At 52.2% G+C, this 11843-nt stretch overlaps 1 long non-coding RNA gene across 1 annotated transcript; it reads left to right on the top strand.

Moving 5' to 3' along the window:
- The first annotated feature begins 1722 nt into the window (after window positions 1-1722).
- LOC150045779 (uncharacterized) lies at window positions 1723-11806 on the top strand. Its single transcript, XR_016532681.1, has 7 exons — window positions 1723-1770; window positions 6146-6414; window positions 8284-8380; window positions 9268-9347; window positions 9560-9706; window positions 10335-10397; window positions 10870-11806. It is a non-coding gene; the product is annotated as an uncharacterized LOC150045779 (long non-coding RNA).
- Window positions 11807-11843: the final 37 nt, after the last annotated feature.

Here is an 11843-nt window from a genome sequence, read left to right as displayed (position 1 = left end):
TTGCCCACAGATCATTGTCTTTGGCCTCCCAATACCTTTCTTGCTTTCCTGCCCCAGCCCCCTTCATGAACTATCTCTGCTCCCTGCCCCTATTCCAGGACTCTTTTTTTTTTTTTTTTTTTTTTTTGCCAGTTCTGGGGCTTAAATTCAGGGCCTGGGCACTGTCCTTGGACACTTTTTACTGAAGGTTAGTACTCTGCCACTTGAGTCACAGCGCCACTTCTGGCTTTTTCTGTGTATGTGGTTCTGGGGAATCAAACCCAGTGCTTTGTGCATGCTAAGTGAGCATGCTACCACTAGGCCATGCTCCCAGCCCAGGTCTCTTCTTTTTTGAGCTGGCCTCTTCTTCTATGTTCTCTGGTTGAGCAGGTACCTGAAATCTGCTTTTCTAGCTCCTCCTTCAGCCTGGTCAGAAAAGGGATGCAGGAGTGACAAGAAAGTGTGAAGAGACACAGCAAGAGAGGGAAGGAGAGAGACCTTATCTATACCTTTCTGGGTGTGGTAGGAGCACAGGGACTGCATACCCACCATTGCCACTTCTGCTTCTGTTCATCCTGTGCCTCAGCCTCCAGGGCCGCCTCAGTCTTTCTGGGGGTAGGATGGGGTTATCACCTGCTACTTCTTCCCTCCATCATTCCCCTTTCACATCTTATACTTGCTGCATCTGTGAAGGTTCTGGGTGGGTCTCTCAAATCCACACAGGGAGCAAAGCTGATGGTTCACATCTTCCAGCTGTGTTTTTTTTTTTCTTAAACCAGTGTTTACCCCATGCTGGTGCTGAGAGAACACTAATTTCCTTTTTTTTTTTTTTAAATTTATTATTTTTTTAATGTTGTCACTCCTGAGCTCAGGGCCTGAGAACTGCCCTTGGGCTTTCTCAAGGCTACCGCTCTACCACTTGAGCCACAGCACCACTTCCAGCTTTTTCTATGTAAGTGGTACCGAAGAATTAAAACCAGGGCTTTCTGCATGCTACGCAAGCATTCTACGACTAGGCCACACTCCCAGCCCCGAGAACATCAATTTCCCTTCATTGAAAAGGAAACCGTTCTGATGTTGGCATCACTTGTAAGGTAAGGATCTGCCAAACCTCACTGTGGCAGTCACCGGCAATCTAGGGTGTGTGTGAGTGGCCATGTGATGCCCCACATGACTGTCCGCAGAAGCTCCTGGCCTGCTTGTCCTATTGGTTCGCCAGTTGTAGCCGCAGCAGAGCGTCCCCCAAGGCTTGTGTTCTGGTCCACAGCAGTTCCTGGGTTTGAGCTCAGGGCTGTTGGCTAGGCAGGCAAGGGTGGCAGCGGGTAGTAAAATGAGAATCTCCTTGGGGCCGGCCCAGGCTGAGAGTGAAGGCCGCTGCTGGGGCTCCACGCCGTCCGGAGGGGTTGTGGGGTTTGAGACCCTGCACCGAGGCAGCTGCCCAATCTTCTTCCTGCCAGGCCTCACAGCTGGGGCCTCTGCTTCCACGGGCCAAGGACCCAGAGCGGGCAACAGGTCCCCCACGCCCACCCCGGAGCACGGCCTCCAAGACCAGCCCAAGGCCACCGACACCGACGCAGACCCCACCGGAAGACGCCCCGGCCCCACGCTAGCGGCTGCGCGGTTCTCCCTGACTCTCCGGGTGGGTCGGGGCAGAGCCGGAGCCCTGGGGCCGAACGGAGAGCGGCCAGGAGCTAGTGGGAAGGGCAGCCTCTGAAAAAGGCGGCCGAAGCGGGTGTGTGCCCGAGGCTGGAGGAGGGCAGCTCGTGAACGAGGAGGAGCGAGAGCCAGGAAGTGAGCCCGGTCCAGGGGCGGGGCTCGAGGGGGCGGGCCTAAGAGAGGAAGTGAGCGGTCTAGGGGCGGGGCTCGAGAGGGGTGGGCCTAAGAGGAAGTGAGCCAGGTCCAGAGGCGGGGCTCGAGAGGGGAGGGCCTAAGAGGAAGTGAGTCAGGTCCAGAGGCGGGGCTCGAGAGGGGAGGGCCTAGGAGAGGAAGTGAGCGGTCCAGGGGCGGGGCTCGGGAGGGGAGGGCCTAGGAGAGGAAGTGAGTCAGGTCCAGGGGCGGGGCTCGAGAGGGGAGGGCCTAGGAGAGGAAGTGAGCGGTCCAGGGGCGGGGCTCGGGAGGGGAGGGCCTAAGAGAGGAAGTGAGCGGTCCAGGGGCGGGGCTCGGGAGGGGAGGGCCTAAGAGAGGAAGTGAGCCAGGTCCAGGGGCGGGGCTCGAGGGGGGGGGCTCGGGAGGGGCGGGCCTAAGAGAGGAAGTGAGCCAGGTCCAGGGGCGGGGCTCGAGAGGGGAGGGCCTAGGAGAGGAAGTGAGCGGTCCAGGGGCGGGGCTCGAGAGGGGCGGGCCTAAGAGAGGAAGTGAGCCACTTCCAGGGGAGGGGCTCGAGAGGGGCGGGCCTAAGAGAGGAAGTGAGCGGTCCGGGGGCGGGGCTCGGGAGGGGAGGGGCTCGGGAGGGGAGGGCCTAAGAGAGATAGTGAGCCGGGTCCAGGGGCGGGGCTCGAGGGGGAGGACATGGGGGGCGGGCCTAAGAGAGGAAGTGAGCCAGGTCCAGGGGCGGGGCTCGAGGGGGAGGCCATGAGGGGGGCGGGCCTAAGAGAGGAAGTGAGCCGGGTGCAGGGGCGGGGCTCGAGGGGGAGGCCATGAGGGGGGCGGGCCTGAGAGGAAGTGAGCCAGGTCCAGGGGCGGGGCTCGAGGGGGAGGACATGAGGGGGGCGGGCCTAAGAGAGGAAGTGAGCCGGGTCCAGGGGCGGGGCTCGAGGGGGAGGACATGGGGGGGCGGGCCTGGACGGAGGAAGTGGGCCGGGTCCAGGGGCGGGGCTCGAGGGGGAGGACATGGGGGGGCGGGCCTGGACGGAGGAAGTGGGCCGGGTCCAGGGGCGGGGCTCGAGGGGGAGGCCATGAGGGGGGAGAGCCTGGACGGAGGAAGTGGGTCGGGTCCAGGGGCGGGGCTCGAGGGGGAGGCCATGAGGGGGAGAGCCTGGACGGAGGAAGTGGGTCGGGTCCAGGGGCGGGGCTCGAGGGGGAGGCCATGAGGGGGGAGAGCCTGGACGGAGGAAGTGGGTCGGGTCCAGGGGCGGGGCTCGAGGGGGAGGCCATGAGGGGGGAGAGCCTGGACGGAGGAAGTGAGCCGGGTCCAGGGGCGGGGCTCGAGGGGGAGGACATGAGGGGGGCGGGCCTAAGAGAGGAAGTGAGCTGGGTCCAGGGGCGGGGCTCGAGGGGGAGGCCATGAGGGGGCGGGCCTAAGAGAGGAAGTGAGCCGGGTCCAGGGGCGGGGCTCGAGGGGGAGGCCATGAGGGGGGCGGGCCTGGACGGAGGAAGTGGGCCGGGTCCAGGGGCGGGGCTCGAGGGGGAGGACATGGGGGGGCGGGCCTGGACGGAGGAAGTGGGCCGGGTCCAGGGGCGGGGCTCGAGGGGGAGGACATGGGGGGGCGGGCCTGGACGGAGGAAGTGGGCCGGGTCCAGGGGAAGGCCACCCACCTCCAGGAATGCAGTCCGTTGAGTGGTAGGTGCAAGGTGAGCTGGGTTTGGTTGGGATGGAGGCCAAGGAAGGGAGGTTGTCTGGTGTCCGGGTGGTGGTGGGTCTAGAGCTGTTGCTAGGGCTACTGTTGTAGAGAGCGGGTTCCGGCAGGGTCAGGATTTGCTGAGGGAACCCATACCCTCCCCGCGTACCCTAGGCCAGCCGCCAGTGTTAGGCCTAACCCTAAGCCGTTTGCCGGCTCAGAGCCGTGGGATCATCGCTCTCTCAGTATCGGGCTGTTAGGGCTCCTGGCTTTAAGGTTGGCGGGGTGGATGCTTGGGTTCAGGCGTGGCGTGGAGGTTGGGTGCTGTTCAGGTTACCCCGTGTGGGAGTGAGATCCATTCAGGAACAGGTTCTGGCGGGTGTTGGGTCCTCCACTGGCCTCACGCGGCAGGTTAATAGGCTCGGGCGAGGGTAACTGTTAGGGAAAGGTAGGGAATTAGGTTTAGTGAATGGGTTAGCGTTGGGGATCTGGTGAGGGTTTAAGGTTGGGGCAGAGGTGTAGGGAATGTGGCAGACGAAGCGTGAGACTGCGGATGTGTGGTGGAGGAAAAGGTTGTAAGAGGAGTTCAGGAAAGGTTGAGCGTAGGCAGTGTTCCAGGAGGGTTAGCGTTACAGAAAGAGTGTTAGGGACAGGTGGGGATCGGGGACTCGTTAGGAAGGCGTTGTGTACGTTCTGGGCGAGGGTGAGGACTGCGGAACGTCTCCTGATTTGGATTAGGAGATGACTTAGGGTCTGGGTCAGGGCACGGGTTAGAGTGCGAGTGTGGGTCAGAGTTAGGGACACACGTTAGGGACCGCGCTAAGGTAATGCATCGGGATGGGTTTGAGGCACGTGTTAGGCTGCGTGTACGGGACCCATGTGACTCAGATACATGTTAGAATACGGCGCGTATTAGTGTTAGGGAATGTGGTGGAGAATGGTAGGGATAAGGAAACTATTAGGGTTAGGACACATGTTAGGAAATGGGTCAGGTACATGTTAGGGTACTTGCTAGGATACGTGTTAATGTGCAGTAAATTTCAGGGGTAGAGCACATGTCGAGGTGCACGACAAGGTAAATGTTAAGAGTGTTGGCACGAGTCTGGGTTAGGGTACCTGTGAGAGTGTGAGCGCAGAGCAGTTACTGTGTGTGGTGGGTATGTGTTGGGGAACAGGCTGGTTAGGCCGTGTGTTAGGGTTAGGGCAAGTAGGAGGGCATGTGTTAGGTGGTTAGGCCGTGTGTTAGGGTTAGGGCAGGTAGCAGGGCATGTGTTAGGTGGTTAGGCCGTGTGTTAGGGTTAGGGCAGGTAGCAGGGCATGTGTTAGGTGGTTAGGCCGTGTGTTAGGGTTAGGGCAGGTAGCAGGGCATGTGTTAGGTGGTTAGGCCGTGTGTTAGGGTTAGGGCAGGTAGCAGGGCATGTGTTAGGTTACCCGTGTGGAGTACATGGTGTGTGCACGTAAGGTTAACTGTGGTTTAGACAATGTGTTAGTTAGATGCTGTTACATAATAGGGTGTACGTTATGTTTTGGCTACATGTTAGGACGATGTTAGGTTCGGGACATGTCTTAGGGTATTGGTTAGGGCTGGGGCGTTGGTTAATGTTAGGGCATGTATTAATGCGTAGGTAGGTTACGTTTTGAGTACAGATTAGGGTGCTTTTAAGGGTGCCTAGGCTTCACGTACACACTAGGGAACTACTTAGGACATGGTTGAACGTTCAGATGATGTGCTAGGATCAGAGTGTATGTTAGGGTATGTGTTAAGGTTAGGGCATATGTTAGGATATTGGCTAATGGTTTGAGTTAAAGTTAAGGCATGTGCTAAGGTATGTTTGGGGTACATGTAAGCATACCTGTATGTGTTAAATTTTTGCTCTAGTATGTTTTAGGGTTTAGGGTACATGTAAAGGTAACTGTGGTGTAGTGTGTATGATAGGGTTCTCTTTACCATGTTAGTGTTCAGACTATGCATTATGGTGTGTGTTAGGATCTGTGTCAGGGTATGGGTTGAGGTATGTGCTAGGAGTTGTGTTAGAGTGAGGGTAATTGGTGATGAGGGATTTGTTAGGGTTATGGTATGAGTTAGAGCACATGTTATGATATGTGTCAGAGCATACTTCATAGGGGACTTGTTAGGTTTGGGGCAAGGCTACACGTATGGGTACTTGTATTTTTCAGTGTATGTATTATGGTACTTATTACAGTGCATGTAAGTGGTTAGAGTTCATGTTAGGATATATGTTAAGGTCAGGGTCTTGGTTAGAGTATGTTAGGATACATTCAGGGTGCATGAGAGGGTTACCTCTTTGGTTTTTAGAGTATGGAGCAAGGACTCTGCCAGCAGCAGTTTTCTGGTATAACAGACAGCCCTTATGATTGGCAGGGTTTGAGTCTGAGGAACATGGATAAAACTCTGGTCTGGACCCTATGGCTAATGTTGAAAGTGGAGATACAGGGGTGGGGGGGAGGTGGTTCAGTGTTAGGAAATGGCAGCTCATTCTGAGCAAGAACAAATGGAAATGTGAGGGTCCAAGGGCTGGTGTCCAGCCTGATGGTATTTCCAAATTTAGAGCTCCAGCTCCTCACAGGGGCCACCCTCTGACAGCCAACTCTCCGGAATCAGAACTGAATGAAAGATGTTGTCCTTACCTCTCTGCTATATGTTTTCACAGAAGTTCCTCTGTCCCTGGCTCATGGAAACTCTTGCTGGTGGTAAAATTGTGGCATCTTGAGCACCATCCAGGCATCCTTGGCCTGGGGATTTTAGGGTGATTACTAATGGGCAAGATGTTTGGGTTCCTGAGAAAGAATTGCCAGTCAATCCTGGCTGAGTCTCAGCATTGCCCAGGAGCACTTAACGAGACAGATGAAGACAGCAGCATGGAGAGAAAGAAGAGAGTGCAGCTAAGAGAACATCTCAGTCCCCAGGACTACCCTCACGGTCAGGAGAGCTTCATTTCTTTCTTTCTCATTGTGCAGCAACATTTTTTCCTCACTGACAGTAGTCTGAAGCCTGAGAGCCTTGTCTTCTGTACTTCAATTTCTACATCTGAAATGGAGCGAGCAGTTTCTAGCCTAGCAGGTTGGGAGGACTGAGTGACGGAACCTGTGACATTGCTTTCAATGAATGTGTGGCAGACAGTAGCCATCCTGTTACCTTCAGATGCAAGGTGCTCCTGCTGACTTGGGAGCTGGAATCTGATTTGGGAGCTGTCCTTCCCCTTGCTTTTCATATTTTTTAAAACTTAATTTAATTTTATATTTTTTATTAAAGACTTTATTAACATTGATTTTTACATCATATTTCAAATGATGCATTTAACAAACAAGTATTCAAGAAGGGAATCTCTGTATATAATCACTGGCACTTAGATTTTAGAACATAATTAAAATTATGCTAAGGGTTTGTATGTCATAGATACATATTAATCTATGTAATACAACATTATGTCTATAGAGTCATAGATATGTCTATGTAGTTGTGTTTATATTTCCAATACTGTGTCCATAGCATTGGGGATGCAAATATTGAGTCTTCGCTCTTGTACTGTTTGGATCTAATAGCCACATATTAAGCTTTTCACATTTTTATGTCCTCCTCTGATAGGCACCAAAGCCCTTTCCACAGGAATTTTGAGATCACCTGCATTCTCCCCTTCTTTCGTTTCTTTCTTTTTTTTTTTGCATTCTTCCCCTTTTCAACAGCTCATCTTTGAGAGCAGCTGAGCTTATGGCTGGGAGATTGGTTGCTAGTGTGTCAGATTTGCTAATAGCCCCTGAAGTTGTTTTTGTTTTTTCATCACTTGACTAGAAATGTTGCAGCAGGTGAACCTTCCTCACTCAGAGCTGTCCTGTTTGTTGTTTTTTCCTTCCTCTCTCTCCCTTCCTTCCTTCCTTCCTTCCTTCCTTCCTTCCTTCCTTCCTTCCTTCCTTCCTTTCTTTCTTTTCTTTCCTTTTTTTTTTTTTGGTGGGATACGGGGCTTGAACTCTGGGCCTGGGCGCTGTCCCTGAGCTCTTCAGCTCAAGGCTACTGCCATACCCTTGAGCCACAGCCCCCTTCCCGTTTTCTAGAGGTTAATTGGAGATAAGAGTCTCACTGCTTTTAGTGCCCAGGCTGGCTTTGAACCTTGACCTTCAGATCTCAGCCTCCCGAGTAGCGAGGATGACAGGTGTGAGCCACTGTGCCTGGCATTCTTCCTCCCCATCTCTGTGGTGGGGACTCTTCCACTGGAGGTTGACACAGACAGGCTGACATTTCTCCTGTCCCAGAGCCCCAAGGACCCACGAATCCCTCAGATAAGCATTCAGCAATTTTGTTTTTGCCAGTCCTGGGTCTTGAACTCAGGGCCTGGGCACTGTCCTTGGACTTTCTCAAGGCTAGAGCTCTACCACTTGAGCCACAGCACCACTTAAAACCTTTTCTGTGTATGTGGTACAGAGGAATTGAACCTGGGACTTCATTCATGCTAAGTACACACTCTACCCCTAGGCTAAACTCCCAGCCCTAATGTTTGCTTTTTGAATTTTCTCTTTCTGTAAATGCTTACACTACTACTACTTTTCAATTAAGAATACTCTTTTTGTGACATCTGTTTTTTTTCCTAATAGGCTTTTCAAACTTACCTCATCAGTTAGCATTCCAGTTTCATGCTTGATAACTCTCTCCTAATTATTTAAAGGTTGCCTAGTGAATTCTTTGTATCTCAGAGAGAATTTCACATTTCATGGCTTTAGTAGGCTCTAGAAAAACATCTGATTTTTAATGAATGCTTTATCTTTCTTTTGGCATTATTTCCTTGCTCCTTTACAGGCCCAGTTGGTTTACTCAACATTGGAGAGACTTGTTGTCCTCACGTCCTGATTCAGGTATTCGTTATGAACCTGGACTTCACAAAGATACTGAAGAGGTAAACGACTTTTATTCATGGTGATAAAATTGTGGATTATTTATTTTTTTTCATAGTGACCTGGACTTTTAGAGCTTTCTGTCATAAATTGTCAGAAAAATGGAAGTGGGGCTGTGGCTTAAGTGGTAGAGCACTAGCTTTTAGCTGAAGAGCTCAGGGACAGTGCCCAGGCCTGAAGTTCAAGTCCCCTGCCTCTCTCTCTCACACACATACACAAAATAAGTAAAGAATTGCTATGGCAAGAAAAGCTAGGGATAAAGAAGGAAAAAAAGAAGGTAGAATAAATATATAGTAGAATGCTTTGTAAGTATAAGACAGGTAAAGTGAAAAGAAAAACTACAGAGAATGACAATTTTAAAAAGGGATAAAGGGTAAAACATTAAAAAGAAAGTCAGACACCTGTGGCTCACGCCTATAATCCTAGCTACTTGGGAGGTTGATATATTAGGATCACCATTGAAATCATCCAGGTAAGAGAGTCCATGAGATTCTTAGCTTCAATTAACTACCAAAAAGAGGCTGGCGTGTCAGAACGTGCTCTGCCTCTCCTGGATCCTGCAGTTGACCCAGTTCCTGCTCTGGCTATTCTGTGGCCGGCTTTTCCCTTTCCATCTAGGCTGCCAGTTTAGCAGATCCTTCAGAGCACGTAGAGCGGATGGGTTGCAGACTTTGAGCCCTGTTCCATTCTGGTGTCAAAAGTTTAAGAGGAACTGTCCAATTCAGGACCAAGAATACTTTTCATGTCCTGAGTGGCTCATGGGCAGTACATACTGACCTTTGGGGAAAGAGAGTAAAAGTAAAGTGGTGAGTGTTGGTGCAGCCAGGGCGTCTGGTCCTGGGACGCCTCCAGTGCCCTCACTACTGTGCTGTTATTTCTTTCTAACCAGTGTTTGTCCAGCATGACGCCGCTCAGCTTTACCTCACGTTCTGGAACCCAATTAAGGATCAAATACCTGATGTGGACTTGGTAAGCGCCTGAAGCTGGAGGAGTCAGAGGACCCGTAGAAGTCTCTCACCATTGTTTATGCCACGTGCAGAGAGGGTTCCTCAGAGACCCAGTGTTCTTCCCCCCCACCCACTGCACCCTTGTTTGTAGGGCAACCAGCGTGAGGGGCCAGGCAGTCTTAACAGGTCCAGCTCTGGACACCAGTCTAACCTGTCCTTGGCTCCTTCTCACAGGTGGAGAAGCTGCAGGCCCTGTACACGATGCAGGTCAAGGATTCCTTGGTTTGCCTCACCTGTACCGGAGAGAGCAGTAGGACCAGCTGTATGCCGACCCTCCCTCTTCCTCTGTATGACATGGACTCAAAACCTCTGAAAACGCTGGTGAGACCTGGTGAATCCGCACAGTCCACTTTGCCAGTGCCCTGTTGTTTGTGTCATTTCCCCTTGATATCAAAAATAATTCTGTTTCACTTGCATAGCTCTAGAGGGTCAATTTCATTGACCAGAAAAAGTTCTCTCTCCTATTTCTACTTTTCTTTTCTTTTTTTTTTTTTTTTTTGCCAGTCCTGTGGCTTGAGCTCAGGGCCTGAGCACTGTCCTTGGGCTTTCTCAAGGCTAGCACTCTACCACTTGAGCCACAGCACCACTTCTGGGTTTTTTTTTATGTATGTGGAGTGCTGAGGAATCGAACCCTGGTCTTCGTGCATGCTAGGCAAGCACTCTTACCACTAGGCCAAACTCCCAGCCCCGTATTTCTACTTTTCTTATACTGTTCTACTAACAAGGGCCCCTCTGGTTTTTTTCCCCTCCAATTCATGGAAGATCCTGGCACATGTAGCAGTAGAGGTGGGGGCTATTTAGAAGACTGCAGGGGAAAGTGGAAGCAAAGCTTGAACCCTCACTGTCGGGGGCGGGCTGCTTTCTTGATGGAAAGAGTCTGCTAACATTGCCTGTCCCTGTTCCCCTCCACCGGGCAGGAAGACACCCTGCGGTGCTTTTTCCACCCTAGGGAGTTAGCCAACAAAAGCAAGTGGTTCTGTGATAACTGTGGATGAAGACACGTGGAAACCAGGTACTCACACCTCAGATTCAAATAGTTCCACTGTGGGTTTCCTGGCCAAGGCTTCCCAGACACCTTCAGTGCCCTTCACGATGTGTGGTGGGTGGGGTCTGGGTGGGGCTGGTGCCAGGATCCCTGGGCTTCCCATGCAGCTTCACCAAGAGTGGAAGAGCAGGGAGAGTGTGGGGCCAGGTGGTGGTGGGTGGGTGGCGGGTGGGGTTTTCTCTCCAGTTTTAGACCAGCTCCCTATGACAGACTCCTGCTCCTAGGGTTTCAAGGGCCTGTGTGCAGCCCTGGGAAGCTCATGGCTTTTGTCTGAGATCTGCAGTGCTGTGTCAGTCAAGTGTCACTTGAGTCTTGGAGGAGCTAAACAGAGTCCCCGGTGGGAGCCTTTAGCCCTGCACTGTGTGTCCTACACACCTCTTCCTGGGGAGAAGAGTAAACCACCAGCCCTGGCATTTCACAGTGATTTTTGCTTTTGCAGGTCTTGAAGATGATGCATTTGCCCCAAACTTTGGCCATTCACCTTATGTGATTCTCCATTAGAAATTCTCAGACTGAGAAAATCTGCCACTCATTGCATTTCCCTCAGAACTTGGATCTCAGTCATGTTCTCCTGACTGAGCAACAAGTCCTCAGTGAGGCCATGGAGCAGGTGAGGTATTCCCACCTTTCTGGATCCATCTCACAGACAGGACTTCCTTCAGGCTCAGCTGCTCTAACCCCTCAGCTGTTAGATGGCACCTACTCAAGAATTCTCCAGGTCCAGGTTCTTACCAGCCAAGGCCAGTGACTAGGTCTCTTGCTGGCTTCCACTGTGGGGTGAGGTGAGCAGCTGTGCTGGGTGCACACTGGCTGAGGAAGGGCAGCGTCTCAGGCAGTGAGGTCTGCCTCCTCTGAGCACTGCGCTCATCTGAGAATGTATGCTGTTTGCTGGCCAGGCCAGGGGAGTACCGAGGAAGACAGGTGGTCCTCAGGTTGTTGTGAGTCACAGGAGCGAAGGTGTATTTCAGGCAGAGTATTTGTTTATTTATTTTACCAAGCATAGTGGCACTGCCTATAGTCTTTGCAGTTGGGAGTCACAGGCCAGAGGATCATTGGTTCAAGGCCAGCTTGGGTTACATGGTAAGACCTTGTCTCACAAGAGCAGAAAGAAAGCGGCCAGAAGTGTGGTGTGGAGAGTGCTGGCCCATCACGCACAGAGACCCTGGTTTGATTCCTTGGTTCCACCTCCAGAGAAAAGGCTGGAAGTGGTGCTGTGGCTCAAGCAGTAGAGCTCTAGCCTTGAGAAAACCCAAGGACAGTGCTCAGGCCCTGAGTTCAAACCCCAGGACTGGCAAAAGAAAAGAAGAGACCAAGATGAAACAAAGGCTCCAAAATCCCCTCTTTAAACCCTTCCTCAAACAAAACCAAACCCAAACCAAAACAAAACAAATTCCCTTTTTATCCACCCTTTTC

Source organism: Megascapheus bottae, chromosome 26 (genome assembly GCF_031878675.1).
Source record: "Megascapheus bottae isolate mThoBot1 chromosome 26, mThoBot2.hap1, whole genome shotgun sequence".
In the NCBI taxonomy this organism is placed as follows: Eukaryota; Metazoa; Chordata; class Mammalia; order Rodentia; family Geomyidae; genus Megascapheus; species Megascapheus bottae.
The sequence above is the reverse complement of the archived record's forward strand: the minus strand, read 5'-3'. Positions and strand labels throughout refer to the sequence as shown.